Source organism: Pezoporus flaviventris, unplaced genomic scaffold, assembly GCF_033815535.1.
Source record: "Pezoporus flaviventris isolate CSIRO_AGI_PZ_B2104156 unplaced genomic scaffold, CSIRO_AGI_Pfla_v1 ptg000015l, whole genome shotgun sequence".
Taxonomy (NCBI): domain Eukaryota; kingdom Metazoa; phylum Chordata; class Aves; order Psittaciformes; family Psittacidae; genus Pezoporus; species Pezoporus flaviventris.
This window is the reverse complement of record NW_026892563.1, coordinates 45,137,970-45,152,039: the sequence shown is the minus strand read 5'-3', so window position 1 is coordinate 45,152,039 and position 14,070 is coordinate 45,137,970. Positions and strand designations below refer to the sequence as shown.

The 14,070-nt window shown below is 44.6% G+C and overlaps 1 long non-coding RNA gene across 1 annotated transcript in view; it reads left to right on the top strand.

The window, feature by feature from the left end:
• LOC133269741 (uncharacterized) overlaps positions 1 to 13,225 on the top strand; it is a 38,824-nt gene extending 25,599 nt beyond the window's left edge. Inside the window, exon 4 of the long non-coding RNA XR_009743538.1 lies at positions 12,582 to 13,225. This is a non-coding gene — a long non-coding RNA (uncharacterized LOC133269741). The remainder of the gene's footprint in view (positions 1 to 12,581) is intronic.
• Positions 13,226 to 14,070: the final 845 nt, after the last annotated feature.

Below are 14,070 nucleotides of genomic sequence, written 5' to 3'. Positions count from 1 at the left end.
CACACACTGAGAGGGCACACGTAATAGTCTGGTTTCACTGCCACATTGGCGTGGCACTTTGAGGCGAAGGAACAAACCCAGTCCGGCAGCCGATGCGGTTGGTACTGGTGGGTGTTCTGCACTGACTTGGCTTTTGCTGTGCCTTCCTGAATCAGGGAAGAGCTCTTTGCTGGTAACTCTCGTTCTGTTGGCACACACAGAGGCCGTGCGGTGGAGGCAGCCGGACAGAGACCAGAAATCCTCAGCTATTAATTTCTCTCCCCACTAGATGGCCCAGGTCTCTACCCATGAGCGAGGGAGAGATTCCTTCCCCGCACGTAATCCAGCTCTACGGAGATCCCACGCCGGCAGGGAGGCTCTGCAGGCTGACAGCCCCATAAGGGGAGACCTGCTCCCTGCTGCCCTACCCCTGGCATGGCCGAGGGCTCTGTTTTGGTAAATCACATCCTCTGTATGTAGGTAGAGAGCGATGCTCCCGAGCCCTGCTACCCGTGCCGTTTCACATACAGCTATCCACCGGAGAGCCAGTGCCAATGCTGATGGTGTTTTTTCCAGAAAGCTGCATTTGGAAACTGGTATCCTGGATTTAAAGGCGACTTCCCTGTTTTTACACCATGCAGATATTTCATCTGCGTGTTAGTTTTCCTCTAGCTGCTGCACAGAGACATTTATGCAGTGTTGAGCAGCTCTGACACAACAAAAAGCAGGGTGTATCCTCCTTTGCATCTACATTCACATACTGTTAGGTACCTAACTCTCTCCCCACACTGAAGAGGAAACAACTACCCCCTCCAAAACTACTCCGGCTACATTAATCTGTGAAGATAAGAATATGCAAGTTCCTCTTTGTGCCCCAATCAGGACAGAGTTAAAAATGCAACCCCTTGTAAATGTATTTACTTACAGTTACAGAGCAGGAAGGCCTGGGATATTGCAGGCAAAAAGTGTGATCTCTTCAGCAGTGAGCAAAGCCAACATTTGTTTTAGCTCGAGGAACTCAGATCCAGGTAAACTGGAAAAGCTCACGTTCCCACCCCAAAACCATGCTAAGAAAGGAATCAGATGCACAGTGAGGGAAAAACACTTCTGTTACAGATTTTATGATGTGACCATCTCCTTGCTTTACATCTGCACTGCTCTTGACAGTCTATCAAAATCATGCAGCCTAAGGAGCTCATGTCCTTATGGTGGAGGCATAAAATATACATACACATTATTAAAGTTGCATTAGTTTTGTTCAATCTGCAACACAGGACCTTGGAGGCGTTGTTGCCTTGAAGACCAAACACCGGTTTTGGTAGTTAAGGAGCATAAATGCTAATTCTTTCTCTGATATTCACCTGCCTTGAAACTTCAGCTGTGTCACTTCTGCTGCAGTTTCCTTATTTGCCATGTACAGAGGAAATAGTGGTGTGTTTTGCCTTCCAGGGGTGTCTTGAGCTGTTCATGGCTGAACTCTGCTTTGAATGCTGCTTAATGGCTCTGTGTTTTTAAAACACACGAAGTCCCAGGTTTCAGTGATTCACCTGGTTTTCCCTTGCTCACCCTTGTGAGAGGCTGCGAAGCTGGTCCTGGAGGAGAGAAGAAAGGGATAGCATATGGCAGGGCACGCTGCCTCTCAGAGGGACGCTGCAGCTGCTGCCCGTGTAGAACAGGCTGGTGATGCAGCGAGCCCGGTGCGTGTTGCCCGCAGTGTGCTCCGGAGGAAATGGTAGACATTCTCCCATAATTCAGCCTGTTAGGTGGTCAATGTTATACTACAGGACAGGCTATGCATTCCTGACCTCCTCTGCCATGCATGCCAAGAACGAGGATTAATGGCCCCTGTAAGGACCAGAATAGAAATGGTACTAGCAAATATCAATCTTCTTCCTGTATGTGCTATCCAGATTCATACCTTAGCATAGACCAAGCCTGCTTCTGAAATAGCCCAGTGATCCTATTCAAAAGCACCAAAATCCTCATGCCTGGCTGCACTGTCAATTTAAGGTGCTCCTATCTCCCCTCGGTGCTCTGGAAAGCTCTGTTTGCCCTTCTTCCTAGGCAAAGACCCTTGCCTGCCTCACACATCCTGACAGACCCGGCATTACTGTACTTCATGAACCTCAAAGAAGAAGTATGACCATCTCCAGCCACTATGCATCCATAGCAATTTACCATGGCCATTGCTATGGGGTCTCTGCCACTCAAGCTACTGAAGACATAAACATCCCATGTCTGCTCAAGACAAGCAACCATAAGGTTGATGTGTCCAGCCATGGGTAGTCTGTGGAAAGGCTTGCGATCCTTGGGTCTTAGGAATAAAGGGTTGTGCTAATTTGATTGGCAGCAAAATACAGTGTGTAACATGTGGGCAGTCTGCTGTTGATCAGCTCAGGGGAGCCAAAGTGCAAGGTATAACCTCAATGGAGCTGGTGTAGGACTGCAGCCTTTCTCCCTCTCCAACGTATGTGGCAGGAACCTCTTTTCTTCCTCAGTAATTAGAAGTGAGGCCTCAAAATAAGAAGCCATCAGCATCATACAGCTGCAGTACTGATGTCAGATGTGCATAACCCAGAGCGTGGAGAAAGAAATCAAGAACACATTGCATATGAATAACAACAGGTCTCCATGAAGCCATATGACCGGTCAGTTGGTGGATTAACTGTTTTAGTGGCTGTTCCCACCAAACTGACTCTCCTGAGGGAAAGCAGAAGAGGAAAGCTCTTTTTTTCCCCCCTCTCTCTTTTCCCTGGAAGAGAGACCCCCTATAATAGAGTCCTTAGTATCAAATAATGCATCAGCCTATAACAGTAATACTGATTTTCATTATGTCTCCCACAGAGCAAGCAATCTTTCCAGCCACCAGAGTTTGGTCACTGGAGAAATGCAGCCTGAGATAATACAGGTGTATGCATCAGGGTAAATGACTGATACACAACGGATTTCCACATTCCCATGATGCTAGGCTGTTGTGATGCTCCTAGATGAGGAGCGGAGCTGTACACGAGCACTCGGAGGAGAAGCAGATTTCAGTGCTGATCTTTCTGTGATCACCAGAAGGTAAGCTTCATTTTAAGTCTGGTCTCAAACACTGAAGCTCCCTTTAAGCTGAGATTTTGAAATTCATCCTGGCCCTCTCATTATGGAAAAAAAAAAGAACTTCAAAACTTAGTATTTTTGTCACAGAGAGGTAATTGCACTGATATTTTCTCACTCTGTTTTGTTTTCCATCTGTGGACATGTAGGACACGAAACTTCAAATTTGGAGAAAATAAGCCATTTTAGGTCACTACTTCAGTTTTTAAGCTTTAGGCAAGGCACCTCTCAAAGGGAAGCAAATACATAGCAGACATAGATGCTGCTTGTCACTGTGAGCTAACAGGTGAGCTGCAGTCAATTAACATAGCCTAGAGGGCTGTACAAAGGGGATCCTCATTTTGGGTGAATGTGAGCACACATACACAGGACCTTCTGCAATAAATAACACTAATTCAGTAACTTGCTAGGATCCAGAACCTGGGAATTATTTAGCTGTCAAAGAGTAAAATCATTGGAAGAAAAGTGTCTTAAAGCACCACGGAAGGTGCTTTAGGCATTTCAAATTGCTGAGTATCACATTATTGACACCACTTTCTCTCTGAAAAGCACACTATGATCTTTTCCAGCCTTCTTCTAAAAAGAGTTTCCATGTTCAAAAGCAAGAATCTCATGGAGTTTGTGAGGAATTCTATTATTGCTAATAATTTTCCAAGGCAGGTTCTTAGAGCCTATGGCAGGCAATTGTAAGTCTTCATTTAGGCATAAAGACTTAAGTCACTACTGTAGTTAAGTCTCATCCTAAGTATACCTGTGATGCTCCAATCAGAGGACAAGTCAGTGCTGATGAAATGTCTGCAATGCTGAGGAACAGCACAGTGATTGTGAAGGCAGTTTAGGTCAATGATTATGAAATTCTGCACCCAAAAAGACATACAGATAATCTATATAAATCTTTAAAGCCCTCACAAGATAGAGTTTAAAATGATCTAATACCAGGCTAATGCTTTCCTCTCAAAGAAGAGAACACACTGCTTCTGAGCAAGAGCTATAGGCAAGCCTCAATTCATTTCTTTCCAGCTAGTCACAATGTAGTGGGCCACTAATCAAAGCTTTTCTTCCCTTTACTCAAGCATCCACCTAACAAAAGGCTGCTTCCAGGACAGAGAAACTGAAAGACCAGAGGGATGTAAGTGTCCGAAATCTTCCATATTTCGTCAGGTTCTCAGGTGGAATAAAAACCTCACAGATTTAAAGCCCTCTAAGAAACCGGCACTTGACTCAACAGCCTGAGTCACTTTGAAATGTAACTCGGATGAACTATCCTCAGCACACTGTGATGGAAAGCTGCTGCTTCTCTCTTACCTACCACATTAATGCTGCGCAGAACCTGGATTAGCACAGGTTGGAAAAGCAACAGGATTTGAAGAAAAAGCTGGGAGGCTGACCATCCTCTCCATTGTAATCCATGAAGTGCTTTTCTAATCCTGGTGTGCTTTCTCTGTAGGCTTCCTAAAATATTCTCCCTCAAAAGGTCAAAATAGTGTGCATTTGCTCGGGCAGCAGTTACTCCACAAAGGATAAAACAATTCCTGGCTTTCCTCTAAGTTCTCCCTACATGCCTGCTCTTTGACTGGGAGCTTCTCTGATCAGAGAGTGCTTGGCACATTTCTAACACGTCCTTGTGATTCATTAATTGCAATCAAAGAGAGACCCATAGGTACAGATTGCTCATCTCCTTGGAGAAAACATTGCCTTTCTCATGTCCGATATCGGCAGATGAAAGGAGAGCCCCATACGCCACCCTTTGTAATCAGTCTGTTGGGAGATTTACATTCAGGGGCTGAGCAATGGGAAAGGCAGCAATCTATCCCACTCAAGAGCTCTGAGTAAGCTTCTATCGCTTTGTCTATTCCACCCATGACACAAGGCTGTTCGGTTGTGGAGAAGACATCCGTCTCTGAACTACTGGAGATGAATCCTGGTGAGTTCCCTGCCATCTGTGGGCAGCACAAACCTAGCACTCCTCAGGAGTAACCAAGAGCCCTACAACAGCAATGGAAACTCCTCTTGAGCAACACTCTGCAGCTCCCTTCCCTAAAACCCTCTCAACATAAAAAGCAACGAATGAGCTCCAGAAGAAAGGAACAAAAGGAAGGAGGCAGAGAATATAAACCTAGAGGAGACTCCTCCACACACCCTTTTCCACACCAGCGTTAGTGCAGCACGCATCACCAGAGAAACTTACACTGGGAATGAAACTCAGCAAATATGGTGCCTCTGGGAAGGTTTTTGGTGCAAAATACAACCTGACCAAACCACAGAATCAGAGAGTTACCAAACAGCCCAGGCTGGAAGGAACCTCAGCAGATCATCTGGTTGAAAGGAACCTCAGCAGTTCATCTGGTTGAAAGGAACCTCAACAGATCATCTGGTTGGAAGGAACCTCAACAGATCATCTGGTTGGAAGGAACCTCAGCAGATCATCTGGTTGAAAGGAACCTCAACAGATCATCTGGTTGGAAGGAACCTCAGCAGATCATCTGGTTGGAAGGAACCTCAGCAGTTCATCTGGTTGAAAGGAACCTCAACAGATCATCTGGTTGGAAGGAACCTCAACAGATCATCTGGTTGGAAGGAACCTCAGCAGATCATCTGGTTGAAAGGAACCTCAACAGATCATCTGGTTGGAAGGAACCTCAGCAGATCATCTGGTTGGAAGGAACCTCAGCAGATCATCTGGTTGGAAGGAACCTCAGCAGATCATCTGGTTGGAAGGAACCTCAGCAGTTCATCTGGTTGGAAGGAACCTCAGCAGATCATCTGGTTGGAAGGAACCTCAGCAGATCATCTGGTTGGAAGGAACCTCAGCAGATCATCTGGTCCAACCTTTCAAGGGAAAGCGAGCCTACATAAGATTATCCAGCGCCCTGTATTGTCACATCTTGAAAACCTCCAGCAATAGGGACTTTACCACATCCCTGAAGAGGTTGTTTCTCTTACATGTTTATGTTGCTTAGAAGCCACCTGATTCTGAGGCAAGTCAACGCACAAAAAGAGCCATCCTCCTGCCTGTTGCAGCAAAGATTTGACAAGGCAAAAGGTGTAAGTGGGAAAACAGTGACTGATCTGTGACCAAAAGCAGCCTGCATGACTTGGACATGCAGGACAGTGAAGCATGTTAATATGACACACTCAGATGTGTGCCTTTTCTGCCCTTTTTGAGTGCTGAGTGTAGCAGAGGACATTTCCATCAGCAACCAAACAATCCAGTTTCTTCCAGAAGCAGCACTGTTAACATGCAGGAAGGGTGATGACTAATGCTGGACAAATTAATTTTGTTGCAACATTTGTTTTATGAAAAGCCTCAAATGAACCTGTCTAGTTTATTTTCCAGAAAGCTCTTTGCTGATGACTGCCTTTTACTGACGGCATTATCTGAGAGACCCCCAAATGATCAGCCTGGGGGTTGTCAGTGTGGTTATTTGCAGGTGATGAAGAAAGGAAGTAAATAAAAATATGATTTGACATTTCATTAGTAATGCTAGAGATGGCTGTGCACAGAGCAGAGGCAATGAATATTGCACCTGCTGGAGTGCAAGCAATAAAGGCAAATGCATAGCCTGCTCTGACCTCTAGCCTTCATTACCCAGAACAATATGCCATTCCCTGTATCCGAAATCACACTATGCTTGTGATAGCGGCAACCAGTGGCTGGATTTACATCCACCCAGCCAGAGCTAAATTGCTATGATTCAGCTACCTCCTTCCTTTCTCTCTTGAACATAACCTGTCTTCTAGCTAGACTGCTGCCTTTCCAGTTGGGAATAAGCCACTGTTTTAAAGAAAAAGAGCTGTGTGGGTGGAATGAAATGCTTGGAGGATATATGCTCTGCCATTTAGATATTTTTTTCCCTAATAAAGAAAGGGTGCAAAAAAGATGCCAGAATCCAAAGCGCAAACCCAAGCGTGCAACTGCATCTTTGAGCTTGTCGCTTGGTCTTTTAGATAACCAGATAAAAAAGGCAGAACACAAGGTTCCAATTTCCAGACTGACTCCAAGCAATCAGTGGTGATTTGTCCAAATATTTTTATGGAAAGAAAGATTATAATTAAAGTGGTATCTTCATATTCTTCTTTATAGAGGAATATGCAGCTTCCAGTGGTACAAATAAGATCAGACTTTGACCCTGTATGAACACATAGTCAATCAGTGAGCTACCCTGGGAACAAAAAGCCATTTCCTTGTACTTGATACTTGAAGAGATTATGAGAAAATGGTATGTTTTGTATAAAACATAGTGCACAGGCTTATGTCAGTGCAGCTTGAAGGAAAGGTTACATTCAAAACCCAGTATTAATAAGAACTTCATTTTTCTCTCCATCATCTAGCTCTTTACTTAAAAATAAGAGCATTGAGAAAACAGTGTTGATTTCAATCTGGTGGGGGTGATAAAAATGATTTCCTCAACTCCGGTCTTGTACCGGATGCCCACATTTGGCTCCAAGAGGACCAGTGGTCAGTCTCAGGACAAGCTGGCATTTGGAAACAACCTCCATCTGTAAATCTGTATAGAGAGATGCATAGAAAAGAGACAAATTTACCTGTGTATAAATATATAAGGATAGATACAGGTATAAAGATATAAAATACATAGAGATATAATATATCCTCCTTTACAGATATGTATTATAATATATCCTCCTGTCTCTCTTTGGAGAGCTGGCCAGTCTCTGACAGCCTCTGCTTGCTGGGTTAGCTTTCCCCCTCTTTCTGTTTTGGCCACCTTCCACCAAAGAACAAGTGATTTACACTGCTTTATGCCTGAATTAATTAATGTTGCATTCTAGTGTGGGTGGAAATCAACCTTTTCATTGACTTGGCTGCTCACATGCACACACACCTTTCCAGGACACAATTCAATGCATCCAGGAAACCTGGATTAAGGCATGGCCTCATGGCAATGGTGAGAAAACTAAACACTTCCTCACTGGAAACTAATGAGGAGTAACTGTGATGGTGGAAACATCACCCAGGTGCTGCACAAAGGGCAGAGCCCTTCTCAGAGACTTGGGAGATATACAAAGCATTAAGCATAAACCATGAATTCAGATCCAAAGTTACTCTACCGGTACCTTTGTTTCAGCTTAACCTTGCTCTCCAATTCAGAGCAATATTGCAGGCAGCAAAGAACAGAGCTTCCAGAAGTTATCAACAAGGCTGTGTCTCTAGGTAGCCAGTAGTATAGTGTTTGTGGCATTCATCAGATCGGTGGGAAAACAAGCAAGTTCACTCAGGTGGAAAGTGAAGTGGAACCACTGTCCCTGTAGGCAGGTACAAGCTGCAACTACAGAGCTCTAAGGTGTACCAGCAACTGTTCCACCTCTCTTCCAGCCTCTCCCCCGCATGACAAGTGGTCCACGAAAGATGTTCAGCTGAAATAAACAAGGGTTTTGATAGTAAATAAAACCTGCCTGCAGAAAAGAAAGTGCTCAGCTCTACTTCTGCATCACGTAACCGTTCATGAGAATATTGGCCTAATCCAATAGAAACCTTCAGCAGGTTCCAGTATGAACCAGCAAAAAGAAGAAAGAAAAAAAGGGAAGAAAGAAAATGAAACCTTTCCGATAGCATAATGATTTATCGCTTACTTTCAGAGTGCAAAGGGCAGGTGGGGCATCCGACTCGTGTTGATATTCAGTGGAAGTCAGCATTTCTGTGCCTTCTGAAAAAAAATCTCTTGTAATTTCTGACAACGAGACAGTGAGAAAGAAGGAGGTCTCATGATGATCTGCATAAGTGAACTAAGAGTCCATCTTACTCCAGCATCTGCGCAGATAATAGTCTGAGCAGGCTGGTTTCTGATCCCTTGTGAATCACACCTTCACTCTACAAGGCTGTAATAGGGACAGTACCTAGTCTTACATATCACTTACAGTCTCTAGCACTCAAAGTACAGGACTAATCCTTTGAATGACTTACTCAAATACGAACTCAGGTGTTCACAACTGCTTCCCAAAAGAGGGAAAGGGAAGTAGCAGCAATGTTCTTGTTTTGTCTGGTTAAAATCAAAGCTTTCTAATACACTGAATAAACCAAGAACCACAGGTTCAGGCAGCAACGTCAATTAAATACGGTCAAGATGGCAAGCACAGAGCCTGGGTACTGCAGGTAAGCACATGCTTAAAGCCAAGAATGCACCCTTCACTGCTACATTCACCAAAAGCAAATGTCCAGCACCTTTGAAGCGCGTCTTTGAACCGTGGTCTCTGGATCTGGGCCAAGAGAGAAACAAATTCCTGGCTCCGGTGAGCTTTGCAACCTGCCCTCAGGTATATAAATCTCAAGGCACCTCCTCTAATTACAGTTTCAAGAGTGAAATATTGGAGGAAGCAGTTTTAAAGAAACCTTGCCATCACTTCTGCCACATAGATATTTATGATCTCATCTCTGTCTGCAGGGTCAATACTTCCACCTAGAGGTGGTTTTCCATAAGGATGTCACATTTATGTTGATGCTTTTGTAGAGCCGTTCTGCAGCAAAGAATGGGCTGGAGACTGGGGAAGCTCATGCCTGCAGCCAACTATTCCAGTTTGGCAGGACTCCTTCCTTCTGTTTCTAAGTGGTGGCCTACCAGTTCCCTGTGATTCATTCACACTTCAGTGTTAAACCAATGTACAGACCTAGTGCAAAGCTTAAATACAGCCAGAAGGCTCCAGTCGGTGGCTCAAAGGAGCTAAAAGTCTGACCTGTTTACTTTTAAAATCAAACCTTGTCTTTCCTGGCTTGATGGAGGGTTAGAGACAATGTAAAGGGAGCTTCATCACCCTTGCATTGATGATCGCTCCTGAAGTCTCTGCTTGGAGGGGATGAAATCCTCTCTCCGATAAGTAGAAGACATCTGCAAAACCTCATTCTTAAAACGCTTCAGAAGCATTTCATAGGACCCTCTGCACAGAGGTGGAGTTTAGAGAGCAGCGGCACACTGATTCCTTTAGCACACACATGTCTGAAAATCCAGCAGCCTATTCTTAATTCATAAATGGTTAGCACCACATTTCTGCATTAGCTGGCCCTGATTCTGTTTTCATGTGCGTAATCGCATACCCTGGTATAACTTTAAGCATACTCCGATATAGTTGCTCTAATTGCTGGTGACAGAACACCTAGAATGGGTCACATTTATTTTATAGTCGTGACTTACTACAGAGGCAAGGGGTAAGTGCATTTGTTTTAAAAATACCAAATTGCTTTCAGCTTTAAACTGTCCTTTTGATTTTGGAATGCAATTGGTGTTGCATTATTCTGACCTGCGAGAACCCTCACCAGTTACGCTGTTCTTGGAATGCCAAGAACATTAAGTCCGTCAAAACCACGAATGCTGCCTTACTGATTATGAATTCAATCCTGATTGCACTGAAAACAGTTGTACAATTCAATTTGATTTCAGGGTAGTCAGAAATGTATTGCCAACCATGGTTACTCTGAAGCTGGATGCGCTACTGGATGTGCTACCTTTGAGGGGGCTTTCTATAGAGCTTCATGTCTGGGCTCTGCAGAATTAACTGAATGTGAGGTCTTTGACAAATCTTGATGGGCAACATCCTGCTTTGATGCCTCCATGTTCAAAATTGCTCTCTTTAATCTAAATGTATTTTATAAAACAAGTTGGGTACCTGAAATGCACTTCAAATAAACAGCTTGTTGGGTCTGCGGGTACGGGGGATTTTGCTGGGTATTTTCATGGTTTGGGTTGTTTGGGTTTTATCTTCAGAAATGCTGATCAGCCAGCAGCTTTGTGCTGACAGGGTGAGAACGCTGCAGTGTGCCAAGTGGTGCCCTATTCCCCCCAGCTGCTGGTATCCTGCTGCCCATCACACATGGGCACATCACCCCTGGAGCCCACAGAAGCTCCTGTGTCGTGCCTCCATGACAGGGGTACAAGTCTCGCTCTTTCTTCTGATTTCCTGAATGAACAGGAGCAAAGAATGCAGGCACTTATGATCCTGGTGTCTTTGCTGTAAGATGGGGATAATGAGCTGGTTCTGCCTTACAGAAACCCCATGAGGATGCAGTAGGGATGTTAAAGTCCAGCTGAGGTCTGAAACTCACTGACACACAGCATCCAGAAATGCCCTGTTCACTCCCCTGCTGACCCCTGTGCATCTCCTAACAAGAGAAAAGATTGCATGCAGGACTGTGAGTCTCTCTTGTTTTGTGATAGGCTTCACCTGAGGTGGGGAAGTCTGTCTCTTTTTATTGCTGTTATTCTACAGTTTAGGAAAAGGGTCTGCGGGTGACACATGTGGAAACCTTTTCTGTATCATTTGGACCTTTTACTTAGTTTAATGGTATTTAAAGCTGGTTCCTTAGAGGAGAAGGAATGAACTGCATCACGACACTTTGTCTTTACTGTCACACCTTGTCACTTACCAGTGCAACCACACCAAAACCTGCATTCTAAGGTAGTACTTGGACTCCAGACATGTATCAGTACAAAAGCATGGTGAGCCTGTGAACCTCTACATGTGAAGAATCTTTCTTCACAGGTGAAGACACTTCACTGTCTTGTCAATACTAATCAGTGTTAATCAAACCTCCCCATTAAAACACAGGTGAGTAACGCCCAGCCTTTTCTGTCTCAGCAAGCAATGCAGTTTTTCCCGCAGCAGCAGAAGTCCTTCTGCTATACCCCAGTTCACCTACTGGTGCAGGATGCAGCAAGGCTGGTCACCGTAACCCAAGTCAACACAGTGCATTGACAAGATGCTGTTGGAAGGAGACCGATGGCCTGGTATGTTTGGGCAGCCTGTAACTGGTTGACAGGACACTGACTGAGCATCCCATTGTCAGACAAAGGCCAAGGCAGTCTCATGGCCCTGGCAAGCTATCTGACCTCAGCGACAGGAAATAAAGCTCTCCATGCTAATTCCAGATGAAATCTAGGGAAAAATCCAGAAAAGCTCTTGAGCATATCTGATGCTGCCTTTTGAATTTGTTGGTAATTTGTCACTCTTCACTCACTAGACCTTGCCCCAGATCAGTTAATGGCACCAAAGACCAGTGGCTATGGCAGGGGACCACACTTGGGAGCGCCATGGCCAAGTGAAACATGCCTTGGAGATAACAAGGGTGAATCTAAATACAGCACAGAAAGAAGCAAGATCAGTATCAAAGAAATTAAGCGTATATGCTGCTCCCCGAGTCCATTTTACCTGTACTCTGAAAACTTTGCAGAGTTGGAGCCAGCACCCAGATTTCTATAGGAGTGGAGGGGGGAACCTTCTTACCCCACATACATAACTGGGTAATCCATCTCAAGGAGAAAAGCGTGATCACATGGTGAAAAAAGTTGCTACTATGGTCTTTTTTCCAGTACCCTCTTACACACAAAGTAAGTTAATAGTTAACCAGCTAGGCCCACATGGTATGTTTGATAGTAGAGAGGGTGTGAATGAAGGAGATTAAGGGTTGTAGAAGCAGTCGTGCAGCTATTCGAGCTGATTTGTATGAATGACCTGGTGGTTTCACCCATGCTTCTTCCTTTCTTACTGTTTTTAAGGCAACACGTTGGACGCCATCCTGGTGTCTCTGAGATGAATGGAAAAGAACATTGACTCACTTTGTGTGGGCACTGCGGAAGAAAGCGGTGGGTATTTTTTCAGGGGGAGCTGAAATAACAGGCTGGATGGACCGGCGTAGTGAAAGACGGCCGAGACTGCTGTGCAAAAGTGGTTGGCGGTGTTGTGATTTCTTGCTTTTTAAAAGAAACTAGGGCAGGAAAAAGATTGTAGGTGGCTTGTTACTTCATTGGGGGGTGGAGGATGGCGGGGTGAGCAGAGCCGGTTTGGAGAGCTGAGCAAATAGTGTCGTTGAGTAGTGTCAGTCACAGTTCTGAGCTGGGAACATGGGGAGCTACAGTTTTATTCTGACTTTTAACAGCAATTGAAGGTTCATGCCAGGCAAATGACTTTACCAGTGCTGCTTTCTCCAGGACCCTTCTCCATAGCTGCCCCTGCAGGGCAAAGCAACATTTCCGACTCTGTTTCTCAATGAATGGTTTAGCTAGAAAACCCTAAGCTGTTTCAGACCTGCTCTTCCTCTCCCTTGAGATCATACAGCTGAGCTCGTGCTGCTGGATCACCACACATGGCAGCAGGCTGGTGGCCACCCTGATGCTGGGGCTTTCCCCTCCCTTCTCAATGGTGCAGCATGCACCATGCACGCAGGGATCCTGACTTTGCTCCCAGAGGCATTGACTTGGAGAAGTCCTCAAGCAAGGCTTTGTACTCGCACTTTTGGCAAAGTCACCTGATGTATTAGCTGTCCAGTTCTCGTAGCCTCCTGTTGTAATACGAACACTAAATAATGAATACAAATGGCAGGAATTTAGTATGACTAAATGTTATCCAGACCATAAAACTCAAACAGAAACAACAAAGAACTGTTTCGCTGCATAATTAAGCTAGAAATATTTCAGGCATTTAGTAGTGTGAAGCAACATCAATGGAAAGAAACGGGGCACTCCTAAGCCTAAAAATAAATACATATTTATTTGAAACCTGATAATTGAACAAATTATGTTCAGTCTCTTTGAAAGAGACTGAATATTTTCTGTTTAAGACAGAGATCCATGACTTGGCTGAGCCATAGACAAAGCTGCTGAGTAGGTGATGTGCTGCAGGCTATTTATACTTTGCTCTTCGCCCCAGTTTTAGGGCACAAAGCTGCCTGCAAGCCATTGCCTTAGAATCACTTCTTCGCACCAATGTTGTCCACCCTTTTGGCCACAACAGACCCTGTACCTGCCTCCTCCAGCAAATGAGCAGTTTTTGTCTTCTGTTGGCTTTTTATCTTTCCCAACACAGGAGAAGCATTGTCATACAGCCCCATCAAACAATTTGACACACCTCCATAGTGAACCACATGAATAAGGGGACACCTCTGTTTTGGTCACTCAACATATATGTCTCTTGTTAGAAGTCAGGAAGAGTGAGGTCCCTAAAAAAGACGATAGCAGGAAGCAAGACAAAATGTACCAGACCTCTGAG